This window comes from Monodon monoceros, unplaced genomic scaffold, assembly GCF_005190385.1.
Source record: "Monodon monoceros isolate NGI ecotype Baffin Bay Population unplaced genomic scaffold, NGI_Narwhal_1 Super_Scaffold_6, whole genome shotgun sequence".
Taxonomy (NCBI): Eukaryota; Metazoa; Chordata; class Mammalia; order Artiodactyla; family Monodontidae; genus Monodon; species Monodon monoceros.
The window spans coordinates 73,446,403-73,459,719 of NW_021703783.1; the positions used below are offsets into that span (position 1 = coordinate 73,446,403).

The following is a 13,317-nucleotide window of genomic DNA, read 5'->3' on the forward strand; positions in this document are numbered from 1 at the left end:
TCTTTGGAGAAATGGATGATTCCAGCCTGGAGGAGAAATTTTACTAGATGAACCTGGCACATGTTGTGCCACAAAGCAAGGAAGTTATCAAACACTAACAGGGTCCTGTCAAAATGACAAAAGTCACCTTGAAGGCACTTCTACTAGGTAAAGCTGGGACAATTTGCACACCAAAAAACCACACTGACTTCAATTGACTGAAACCCACTAAATATACATAAATCCTTGAGTTCATGAAATATATTTAAAAATCCATGAGTGCTTCTTCCTCTTCCAGGGATGGTATCTAGAGGCATTCAGGATGGTCCAGTGTTTGAGACACCATCGTAGGCTATCCTACAATACAGCCTCTAACAAAACCAGGCTGTCCCAAACCCCTGGTGTTTACCTTTACACCAAGAAGGTTGGGAAAGCGCCAAAATCCACATGTGGCGTGTGCCCAGGCCAACTTTGAGGAGTTTGTGCTGTGAGACCTAAAGCTCTTACGAGGTTGTCTAAAACGAAAAAACATATCAGCCAGGCCTATGGTGGTTCCATGTGTGTTTTAAATGTGTCCGTGACAGGAACAAGCACGCTTTCCTTACTGAGGAACATAAAAACGTTGTGAAAGTGTTGAAAGCACAAGCAGAGAGTCAGAAAGCTAAATAAAAAAATGAAGTTTTTCTGAGTAATTAAAAAATTAAAAGGCAAAAAAAAAAAAAAATCCATGAGTTCTCTTTCCTCAAGGAAAGAGAAAGTCAAAAGACAAATAAGCAAGCCTCATTGATCACTACTAGAGTAGTGTATCGATTCTTATTCTGAAAATTCATAATTAAAGAAAAAGAATTAAGCATTTATCCTGACCATCCAGTATACGCTGAAATTCATGGCAACCAAATCGCCCTGGTTTAAACTGAAAAGTTCTTTACAGAAAAATGTCAGTTAATATATGTAGAAGAAATTAAAAATCTGGAAAATCAACAGTCTGCAACTGTTGATGGAATCAGTCTTTCTAACTTAAGTGACATCAATAAAACCTTTCCTTAGACAAGAAATCTTTCTCTACTTTAAACTGTTATATCCCTTATTTATACTTCTCTTGTAACACTTACCAATACAAGGAAGAAGAAAGTGGTGGTAGATTGTTACAGTAATGACTCTCAATGAATCACACCTATGTTTTAATGCCCTTGCAATTCTCCTGTGTAATCCTCTCCCACATGGGCTCTAGCAATGAGACTTGCCTTGGCTGATGGCAGAGTAGCAAATAACATACAAGTAGAGTGCACAATGGGATATGCTCCCTCATTGCTGGAAACTTCTGTCACCACACAAGCCCAGGCTAACCTTGGATACATGTGACCCAAGGAATATTATCAACAATATGAGAGAGGCTGTTAGACTATCACCCCAATCAAACCAACAGATAACTCCAGCTGTATTAGTAACTCCAAGAGAGACCAGCAGAAGAACCATTCAGCTTAGCCTAGCGCAAACTGTTGATCTAGAGAATCCAGGGCAAATAAAATGATGGTGGTTTTAAGCCAAAGTTTGGGGATGGTTTATTATGCAGCAATAGACACAATTAGATACAGTAGATATAATGTCATATCTTCTCCACAAGAGAGAAAAGGAACCTTTCTGAGGATGGGAGCCCTATAAAGAATGAGGTATTCATCAAATTTCCTAGTAAGGACACAATAAAAATACCCCCTGAGTTTAACTAACACACAATACTTCTCATTACATTAAAAAGAATTAATGTAACTACTCCAAGATTTACATTATTCTATTTTCCATTGTTTCTTTTTTAACTTTCTAAGTTAAACAAGAGACTATAAGACTAAACTGCCAATCTGGTTTTCAGGGTATTTGAGTAAAATGAAAAAACTGTTTTTTGGGTTTTTTTTGCGGTACGTGGGCCTCTCGCTGCTGGCCTCTCCCGTTGCGGAGCACAGGCTCCGGACGCACAGGCTCAGCGGCCATGGCTCACGGGCCCAGCTGCTCCGTGGCATGTGGGATCTTCCCGGACCGGGGCACGAACCTGTGTCCCCTGCATCGGCAGGCGGACTCTCAACCACTGCGCCACCAGGGAAGCCCACAAAAAAATTTTTTTCTTTGACAATACTCATTGGTGGAAAGAATATTGCAAAACCAACACTCTCAAACATTGTTTATGGGAGTGTAACTAAATACAAAAAATATGCATACTCTCTCACTCACTCCTAGGAAATTACCCAGTGGACAAATTCATTAAAGGACCACCTATATATGTATAGCAAGCATGCTCACTGCAGTGTTATTTATTAGCAAAACTGGAAACAAACTAAATGTCCTTCAATAGAGAAATGATTAAATTTTAATAATCCATATAATAAAATATAATGTAGTTATTAAAAATAAACAAATAATAAGAGGCAGTTCTGAAAGTGCTGATACTGAAAGCTCTCCAAACTATATTACGTGAAAAAAATCAAATTCATATACTATAATGTTAATGGATATATGCATTAAAACTTTGTGGAAAAATACACAAGAAACTATTAGCACTGATTACTGGGAAGGACCTTCTACTTTTCACTTTATATCTTCTATACTCCTAATCCTTAACTCCTCTCAGCCTCAAACTTTATAAAATTTGTCTCTTAAATCCTTTCCTGCTTGCTCTCAATCTTCAACCTTGAGAATGGTCACTAATACTCTTTGTTCTAATCTCCATTACAAATCTAACAACTTTAAACTTGTTTACAACTCATTTTTGGTAATTACTTTTTTTTTTGTCCTCTGAGTTCCTTCTCATTTCTCCACCTTCTTCTTAAAACCGAATATATCCCAATCTATATCAAATCCTGATGTAGAAGACTTACTCAGACTGTTGCAGTATGACCTTGACCCACCATGTAACTCCACAGATGCTTTTCTATCCATCATAAAACCATGTACAATAGTAAGCTTCTTTACAAATATACCACATTTAACACTAATTCATTTACAACAGCTTTCAACTGAAAATAATTCCTATTTTTTTAAATGTGAGCAGTTCCGCCTAACCTAGAGCCATCTACAACTTTAATAAGCATCAAATAGTCACCCCTGTTGTTAAATTACTAATGGTGAATTGAGTGCAATTCCTATTCGTCTTTCTAAGGTGTCTCTAAGAGGCTATATTCCCCCGTTGCACCTGATTCCAGCCTACTCCAAAATTTCTCAAGTGCCAGCACACAATATACTTCTGCATCCTAAGTCTTCCCTGCCTAACCTAGTGACATAGACTACGATACATACAATACAGTATGCCAGAGAAGGGGGGTGAGAAGCATACACTTATCTAAATGCAATTGGCTCTTGTTTTCAGCAAGGCATGTCAAGCATCCCCAAAACAAAAGTACATCTAAATCTAGGAATACTGATTCATAAAACAGTAGTTGGAGTCACATAGACCTGCATTCAACTTCCAGTTTACCCACTTAGAAGCTTTGTAAAAGTACTTAACCTCTGTAAGCCCCAAATTCCCATTTGTAAAGTGGAACTAATGTCAGCCTCAAAGAACTGTTGGGAGGATTAAATGAAATAGTATGCATACAACGTTTAAATCGGTGCTTGGCATTTGTTAGATATACTATAAGTAGTAGATACTTACATTATTACTAAGTGCACTCATAAAAAAAAGACCTAGAATCAAAATTTAAAAGCTGGAAAACATCTCAGAAATCATGTTCCAACTGTAACACTCCATAGATGAGGAAACGAAGCCCTAGAAAGTACAACTGGCTTACCTGATATCATGCTATCTAACGATAGAGTTGCAATTAAAACTTAGGTTTCCAAGTCCTAACTCAATATCTTCTCTACTGTCTCAAATATTTCTTGGCCATCTCTCTGATACCCATCAAGACACTTAATTTCTCTAATCTCAACTTCTTCAATGACAAACTACAGGGACAGGACAAGATCATGGGTCTTTCTAGCTCCAAAATTCTCATTCCATGATTCATGTGGGCCTTAAACTGGCTAACTTAAAAGCATGCCCATAGAAACAAAGTCAAATATATTTCCAATTTTTATTATATGCTTAGCTTTCTTATGCATACTTTCAAAACTCTAAAATTTAGTTAGTGGTTATTAATAGGTATATGAAAGCAGTCAAGTCAGAAAAAAAAAGGCAGCCTAGTCAATAAGAGACTGAGACAACCAAAACTAATTATAGATAAGTTACTAGCAACTAAATTGGGTTTATAGACATCATACAATTAACTCAATATTAAGTGAAAGAATAAAAGACTTTAATATCTAACACTTTTTAAATATCTAACATGTAATTAAATATCTAACATATAATTAAAATTGATTCACATATTTTAAGCAAGTTTAGGCCATCAGGTGTCTTGATTCAATAAATATGGAGAGACAGACACAAAAATATATCAAAATAAGAATTCAGAACCTGGGGGAGAATGGATACATGTATATGAAAGGCTGACTCACTTTGCTGTGCACCTGAAACTATCACAACATCGTTAATCGGCTATACTCCAATATAAAATTAAAAGTTTTTTTTAAAAAAAAAAGGTGCTTGCCCATCTCTCAGGACCGACTGACCTATGTTCAACTGCAGTTCACATGCAACCCTTCTCTACTTTGGCCTTCAAAGTTCTCATCTGAATATTTGCTACTACCTCCAAGATCTGCACCTGCAACGGCTCCACCTGGGCCCACACCCTAGGCTTCAAGGCTCAATGCAGCCCTCCTACCTGCCTCAGAGCAGGGGGTGGGATGTGTGTGTGTGGAAACGACGACTACACCCCACCCCAAGGGAGGATGGCCCAAACTGCTCCCGTCCCTCACACGGCACTTTTCATTTTTTAAGTCTTAAAATCACTTGAGAGAGCTGGGAAAGGTGCTAATAATAAAATTTCCTAAACAGAGAATCTGTGGGCCATACTCAAAATCCCAAAATGTGCTTGAAGACCTACTATGTAAAAACTTCAGAATCTAACAAAAATCCTAATCTACTGGCTATGGATTCCTGTTATAAAAAATATGTAGAATGTCAGTTTCAAAGAAGTGGAACACAATATTTATAAAATTAAAATCCATCCTGAATATTATCATCTTTTACGATGCAAAAATCCCTGAGAAAGACTATCCAAAGAGCAGATGACTAGTAATTCAGGTTCCCAAGGAAACAGAGTCTGAGATTGATATCTGCAAGCAGGTTTACTGGGGAGTGCTCTCAAGAACACCTGTGTAGGCACAGAGGCCACATGACTGGGCCAAGGGAGAAGCTGAACAGTATTGATCAATAACAGTTGCAAGAGCAGCCTCATCTAAGCCTACTAAGAGTCCTGAAGCTAGAATGACCCTTCATGTTAGTCTCTAATCAAGGCAAGAGGATGATTCTTTTCATCCCCCACCATTAACCAGGAATGAAATGCAGGCGGCTTCCAAGAAGGGGACATAAACTTGGGTGAGGCAGCCATGATCCCAAGCAACTAAGAGAATGTGTCTCTATCCTGAAGGGGAATCTATGGCCCACACCAAAGCATCCACTAAAATGAATGTACCTTACTTGCATTTGAGACACGCATAAAGGGCTATACACTGGGGAAAGGGAGTGGCAGAGGGAACTCAACAGAAAAGGAGACCTACTCTCTTCTGGAGCCTACTATGTGGCAGGTGCTGTGATAGTCATGTTACATGAGCTATGGGATTTTATCACTGAATCCTTGCTTCCTGAAGACAGTGTTTTTTCTCAGCAAAGAGGCTAGGAAACAGGGTAAAAGGTATCAGGATTTGTTATGTAACACTTAAAATGCTACTTTGGGGTTGCAAATGGTCTGCAGACTCAAAATCCTGGTACTTCCGTGATTTTCAACTAATACTTTTACCCTGAAAAGCACTTCAAAAATCACCTAGGTGGTGCCCTCATTGAACAGATAAGGAAAGTGAAGCCAAGAGAAGCTCATGATTTGCCTAAGATCACACTGATAGCAGAATTTAGAACGTGGACTCAAGTCTTTTGATTCCAAATTCAGTGATTTCTCTACTTGATGTGGTGTCTTTACATTCAAAAACTTAACAAAATCAAAATAACCCAGAGACATGAATCTTATTGTAAAGCTCAGAATATCAACTTCTCCTAGATCATTTGTACTTTCAAAATCAGGCACATAAGAAACTTGAGTTTTACACTAAAGAAATGTCAATTGGTAATGTGCTAAATGAAATATTATATCTTTCTATTAATAATAATAATAGCTAACTTACAACCTCTGTGACAGGCACAACATCAAGATCTTTATTCACATTATATCATTTAATCATCACAACAATCCTTTGGATAAAATTAAAGGAATTGTTCCCATTTAACCAAGGGGGAAAAATAAGGTTAAAGAAACTAAGTAAGTTGCTAGCTAAGATTACAAATGTAATAATGCACAGAGCTGGCGATTCCACCTGACTTAAACAAAATGCTCTCAAAGTTAAAACATCCACTATGCTACAAGCCCTATGCTTCTTCTCAATTTTCCTTTTCTGAACTTTTCAGACTTCCATGATGTACATGATTTATTTTTATAACCAGAAATATATTCTTTTATTATTTCTAAATATTCTATTTTAAAACTAAATCATTGCTTTGAATATTTGGAAGTTGCAAACAGATATAACAAGGTTTTATCAGAAAAATTAATGTCTTATAGAACAAAATAAACCCATACTTCCTTATCAGAGGTCCAATTCAATACAATTACCTCTTAATCAATCCCCCACAACAGTGTGTTTTGGCATAGCACTATACAAAGTCAGGAATTCTTAAAACACTTTCCAAATATTATTTAGCTAATAAAGTCCCAATAAGGTATCACTGAGACGCTAGATAAACTTATATTAGCATACTTATGTAAAACTTAACCATAGTCTAATATTAAACATTGAAACGAGGGAAAGGATGTGGTTTTTATTAAATTCCATCTGCTGCTATGACCCATGCAATACTTAAACAGATGTCTATGCAACTAAGTTATTCATGTTCAATATGTCAATCAATCACAGTGTAAGCAATGGCCATGGATCTATCCCAAAGTAAGTTATCCTACCGCAGCCCATATTGAGAACATAGTCCAAGACAGCCAGGGTATATGACCCCATGTCTACTGCCAATCGACCAAATGTGATCACCTGGACCCAAAAGCAGCCATTCACAAGCTAGCTAGCAACCAATAAAATGGCTCAGTGGCAAAACACACACACAAACAAACCCCAGTGTGAACAATGAACTACTGCTGAGCTCCATGCTTAGGCCTTTAAACTGCAAACTATGAAGAGAAATGACTAGTCACACAGAGACTTCCCTGGTGGTCCAGTGGTTAAGACTCCACGCTCCCAATGCAGGGGCCCAGGTTCGATCCCTGGTCAGGGAACTAGATCCCGCGTGCGCCCGAATGCCACAACTAAAAAAGGTCCCACATGCCACAACAAAGATCCCACGAGCCGCAACAAAGATCTTGCACACGGCAACGAAGATCTCACGTGCTGCAACTAAGACCCAGCGCAGCCAAATAAATAAATAAATATTTAAAAAAAAAAATTAGCCACCCAAACTGGCACTAAACAGATACACATCAAAGTCATGAGGTAAATAAGGGTACTGGAGGGACTTAAGTAAATCAAAGTTATAACCCAGCCAAAGTTTCAAAACACCACTGACTCTTGAGAATGCAGAAGCTATGAAGGAAAAAACTAGAATAGAGGGTAAGAAAATTAGCTGGCACCAAATGAACCTAACCAGAACTATAATCACTATTTCAGAGCCACAGTAAAGCTTATTTCTAGAATGATCTGTAAAAGATGTGTTTCATGGTATCACAGTTCCTAAAAGGAGGAATCCCATGAATCAAATGACCTCACTCCACTCTCAACCTCAGCTGACTAAACCAGCAGCAGACACCTGACCCAGAGGAAGTAACTCCATTACTGGCCAGCCAGAGACCTACGCATGACCCAACAAGAAAAGATGAGGAGGACATTTTTGATTCTTCTCGTTGGGGGTTGGAAATTGAGCCAGTCGGCTATGCAACATTTGGCCATTTGGCTATGCAAAGGTAAGGTGAAAAGCAAGTAGAATCATGTGGTCAGATGGCCATCTGAGGTCTTGAGCATACTAAGCAAGGAGTAGCAAGGAGGATGGACACAGAGATGCAGAGGCAAAATGCCAGTGGTCCAGGAGACTGTGTGAGACAGAGGGGAGTACTGCCTCTGCCCCGACACCTTTCTAGGTCCTACTGTCTAGAGGCCCAACTGTACAGCAATTCTTATTCTTAGATCACTTTGAAACCTTACAATAAATCCTCCTTCCAATTTAGACTGATTTGGGGAAGTTTATAATCCTTGAAAATAAAAAGCACTCATTAGAATATTGTCCAAGGATGACAGATTACAATCATGCATTTAATATTTAATTACTGTTTCCTCTCCTCCATATATCTTGGAAGAATAGTCTGCACTCCCTGTTTCTACACCCTTACTTCCCAGCCAATCATTTCTCCCCATGACTCTCCTGAAACTGAACTAGGTATGACCTAACTGTTCCATTCAGTGGATACTTCTCAGTCCTTATTTGAATTGACGTCTCTCCAACATTCACACGTCTAATACTTGCCTCCACTTGTCTCCTGAGTGCTGGACCTACATATTTCCACCTGCCTAGTGAACATCTCTGTTGGGATGTCCATACCTCTAGTTCACACTTGTTTTCCTCACCAAACCTGTTCTTCCTCCTCCTCTATTCTTCACCTTAGTTCCTTCCACCCAGACTAGTCACAAGTCAGTAAGTCCTATTAATTCTCCTAACTTTCTTGAAAATCTGTTTTTTCTCTATCCCCAAAGCCATTGTCTGATTCAAGCTTTCATCATCCCCTGGATTAACAACAAGAGATGCAGAAATTCTGATTCAATGGAGGGACTTGGGAATTTTTTTTTTCTTCTTTTTTAAGGATTCCAAATGATTCTAATGTGCAACAATTTTAGGAACTAAAACATTATTACTTTCTAGCTGGTCTCTCCCTTTATGGAGCCATCCTCTCTACACAGCTACCAAGTCAACATGTATTACTGAAAATACACCAAGTATCAAACATTAATGTAGGTCCGACACACTAAGGAAGAAAAACAAAATCCCCACTCTAAGGGAGCTCAGTCTAGCAGTGGAGAAGTCAAGTATCACAAAAACAATGGAATAAGTTTTGCAGAGATCTATATACTAAGTGTTTTAGTATACTGAGCTACTACACACTAAGTGTTTATTGAATGCTGATACTGTGGTGAGTCTTCATGAACATTATTTCATTTAATCCTTCTACAATACTGTAAAGTACATATTATGCTCAATTTACAGATAAAACAGCTGGGTCTCAAAGAGCTTGAAATTTTGCAAAAGATCTCACGCTCATGAATAGAGGAGGCCAGGGCTTAAATGATGGTCTAATTCCAAAAGCCCCTTCTCTTAATTAGTATGGGGTGCTTTGGGAGAAAGAAAAAATAGCAAGCAACTAACTCCTAGTATCCCCTAAACTGAGCAGTGTGGACAAGTAATGGTAGGGCACTCACAGCAGAATAAAGAGCTTCTATGGAGATGTGAAGGGATGAGAGATCAGGGGAAGTTGTGGGAAACACAGTTAGTGAGGATGGCAAGGTCAGTGAATGTACAGAGGTACGTAGAGATGAGCCTGAAATGGAATCTTTTTTCCCAAGGAACCAGAGCAGTATCGGCCTTGCATGCCAAGGTAAAGAGTCTGGACATCTCCTATGGGCGCTGAGTTGTCACCAACAGATTTTAGACAGAAGACTGATTCACCTGATATACCTTTTATAAGGATTATAAGGGGAAAATATTTTTGGAGGGTTTTCCTTATTACAAATTTGATTATTTAAAAACCTTCCGTGGCTCCATATTGTTTACTGTATAAAGTCCAAAATCCTTTCCAGTCTCATCTCATAACTATCCCCATCCACATGCGAAAATATTCACAATTCCCCTATGCTGTGCTAGGCTGCTTCAGGTTTTTGCATTTGCCTGGTCACTGTCTGTAAAAATGCCTTCTCTCCCTTGTTCCTCCTTGCCTGAGTCCCTTCAGCTTCTGTAAGGCCTTTAACAATCTCCATTCCATCTCTCTCCCTCCTCCTTTCACCACAGAATTAGTTACTTTTTCTTTTGCGCTCACATTCTTCCTTTGTATATCTATTGACACATCACACTGCTCTGTAATTATTTAAGTATCTGTCTCCCCCATTAAATCTCTGCCAGCCCAGCACAGTAATGAGCACAGAATGTTCAACAGTATGACAAATGACTTTCTACACACACACACACACACACACACACACACACACACACACACGAAGTTAAAAAAAAAAAAGATAACAAGGGAGTGATAAGAAAAGCATTCCTTGAAGAAATGTGAAGTATGTAATAACAAAAAAACCAACATTAGCAGCAAATAACATTTATAGAGTTTACTGTGTGCCAGATACAGCTATAAAACCTTCACATGTATTAATTCATTTAATCCTCACAACAACTCTATGAGAAGGGTACTAATATTATGACTATTTTAATGAGCCACAGAGAAGTCAAGTTATTTGCCCAAAGCTACCCAGCTAGTAAATAGGGTGCAGATGCCACCCCAGGCAGTCTGGCTCCAGAGTTCAGGTTCTTTTTTGTTCGTTGTTTTTTTCAGAGTTCAGGTTTTTTACCAATAATTATATTGGGTTGGCCAAAAGGTTCATTCGGTTTTTTCCATAAGATGGCTCTAGTGGCACTCAGTCATCTTTAACTTCATTCAGAACAATTTTGTTAGACTGTGACAGCCGTCATATCAGCATGCATTAAAAAAAAACTTATCAAAATCAGTGAATTTGGGCTTCCCTGGTGGCGCAGTGGTTGAGAGTCTGCCTGCCGATGCAGGGGACACGGGTTCATTTCCCAGTCCGGGAGGATCCCACGTGCCGCGGAGCGGCTAGGCCCATGAGCCATGGCCGCTGAGCCTGCGCGTCCGGAGCCTGTGCTCCACAACGGGAGAGGCCACAATAGTGAGAGGCCCGAGTAACGCAAAAAAAAAAAAAAAAAACCAAAATCAGTGAATTTTTGTGTAGCCACTTTAATGTTGAAGATGGAAGAAAAAAAAAAGCAACATTTCGGCATATTATGCTTTATTATTTCGAAAAAGGTAAAAACGCAACCGAAATGCACAAAGAAAGATTTGTGCAGTGTATGGAGAAGGTACTGTGACTGACTGAACAAGTCAAAAGTGGTTTGCAAAGTTTTGTGCTGGAGATTTCTCACTGGACGATGCTCAGGGTCAGGTACACCAGTTGAAGCGATTTGATAGCGATCAAATAGAGAAATTAACTGAGAACAATCAACATTATACCATGCGGGAGATAGCCGACATACTCAAAAGACATACTCAAAATATCCAAACCAAGCGTTGAAAATCATTTGCACCAGCTTGGTTATGTTAATCGCTTTGATGTTTGGGCTCACATAAGTTAAGGGGAAAAAACCTTCTTGACAGTATTTCCACAAGCCATTCTCTACTTAAATGTAATGAAAACGTTCCGTTTTTTAAAACAAATTGAGATGGGCGATGAAAAGTGGATACTGTACAATAATGTGCAACGGAAGAGATCGTGGGGAAGAGAAATGCAACACCACCAACCACACCAAAGGCCAGTCTTCATCCAAAGAAGGTGATGTTGTGTATATGGTGGGATTGGAAGGGAGTCCTCTATTATGAGCTCCTTCCAGAAAACCAAACAATTAATTCCAACATGTACTGCTCCTAATTAGACCAACTGAAAGCAGCACTCGACAAAAAGCGTCCAGAATTAGTCAACAGAAAACGCATAATCTTCCATCAGGATAACGCAAGACCACATGTTTCTTTGATGACCAGGCAAAAACTGTTACAGCTTGGCTGGGAAGTTCTGATTCATCCGCCGTGTTCACCAGACATTGCACCTTTGGATTTCCATTTAGGTCTTTACAAAATTCTCTTAATGCAAAAAATTTCAATTCCATGGAAGACTGTAAAAGGCACCTGGAACAGTTCTTTGCTCAAAAAGATAAAAAGTTTTGGGAAGATGGAATTATGAAGTTGCCTGAAAAATGGCAGGAAGTAGTGGAACAAAAGGGTGAATACGTTATTCAATAGTTCTTGGTGAAAATGAAAAACGTGTCTTTTATTTTTACTTAAAAACCAAAGGCACTTTTTGGCCAACTCAATACTATCTCTTTAGCTCTAGCAAAAGACACCAGTATAAGGATACAGTTCTAGCCTTGGTTCTTTTATATCTTAATCTCTTTTTTATTCTTAACACACTAAAAATAAATCTACACAGTAAGAAAAAATTCCACTTCTTAAAATTCGCTTCAATAAATGAGCAATAATTTCATCAAACTTAAATGTGTAAATAATCTGGGACGCCTTCCCTAACATCTTAGTTTAGATCAGGACCCTCTTGCTGTACGCTCTTGGGGCTCCCTGTGCTTTCCTTCCTAACATTCACCCAAGGATGTGACCATATACTTATGTGATCCTTTCAACAGTTCCTCTGTCCTCCCCTGGATACTCAGCTCCACAGGGGTTCATGTCTATTTTACTCATCAATGCAGCTTCAGCATATAGTAGACCCATAATAGATGTTTGAGAAGTAGATATGTCCAAAAGGTCTTCCCTATTCATCACTTCTTTTTTTCTGCTCATGTTGCCATCATCATAATGCAAATCATAATTACTTAGTGCCAAAAATATTAAAATAAATCTCATCTGATCTCTGCCTATATTCTCCTGTGGTTTTATACATCTCATGCAACACTGACAAATTAATCTTCCTAAAACATTCCTTTACTCGTTCAAAAAATATTAACTCCTACTATGTGCCTAAAGGAAACCAGAACATCACACCAAAATATGTCACTTTGGCATATTGATTATTTTTAATTAAAGGCATTTAAGAAACAGCAGGTACAAGAAGAACATTCTGGGGACTTCCCTGGTGATGCAGTGGTTACGAATCTGCCTGCCAATGCAGGGGACTCGGGTTCGAGCCCTGGTCTAGGAAGATCCCACATGCCGCGGAGCAACTAAGCCCGCGAGCCACAACTACTGAGCCTGCGTGCCAGAACTACTAAAGCCCGAGCACCTAGAGTCCCTGCTCCACAACAAGCCAACGCAATGAGAAGTCCGCACACCGCAACTAAGAGGAGTAGCCCCCACTGGCTGCAACTATAGAAAGCCCGCAGGCAGCAACGAAGACCCAACACAGTCAAGAAAAAAA

At 39.0% G+C, this 13,317-nt stretch overlaps 1 protein-coding gene and 1 pseudogene across 3 annotated transcripts in view; one reads left to right on the plus strand and one right to left on the minus strand.

Annotated features, from left to right (window-relative positions):
• Nucleotides 1–13,317, minus strand: part of EEA1 (early endosome antigen 1) — a 139,595-nt gene that overhangs the window by 119,018 nt on the left and 7,260 nt on the right. The window lies entirely within an intron of this gene.
• On the plus strand, nt 275–648 carry LOC114885204 (annotated as a pseudogene).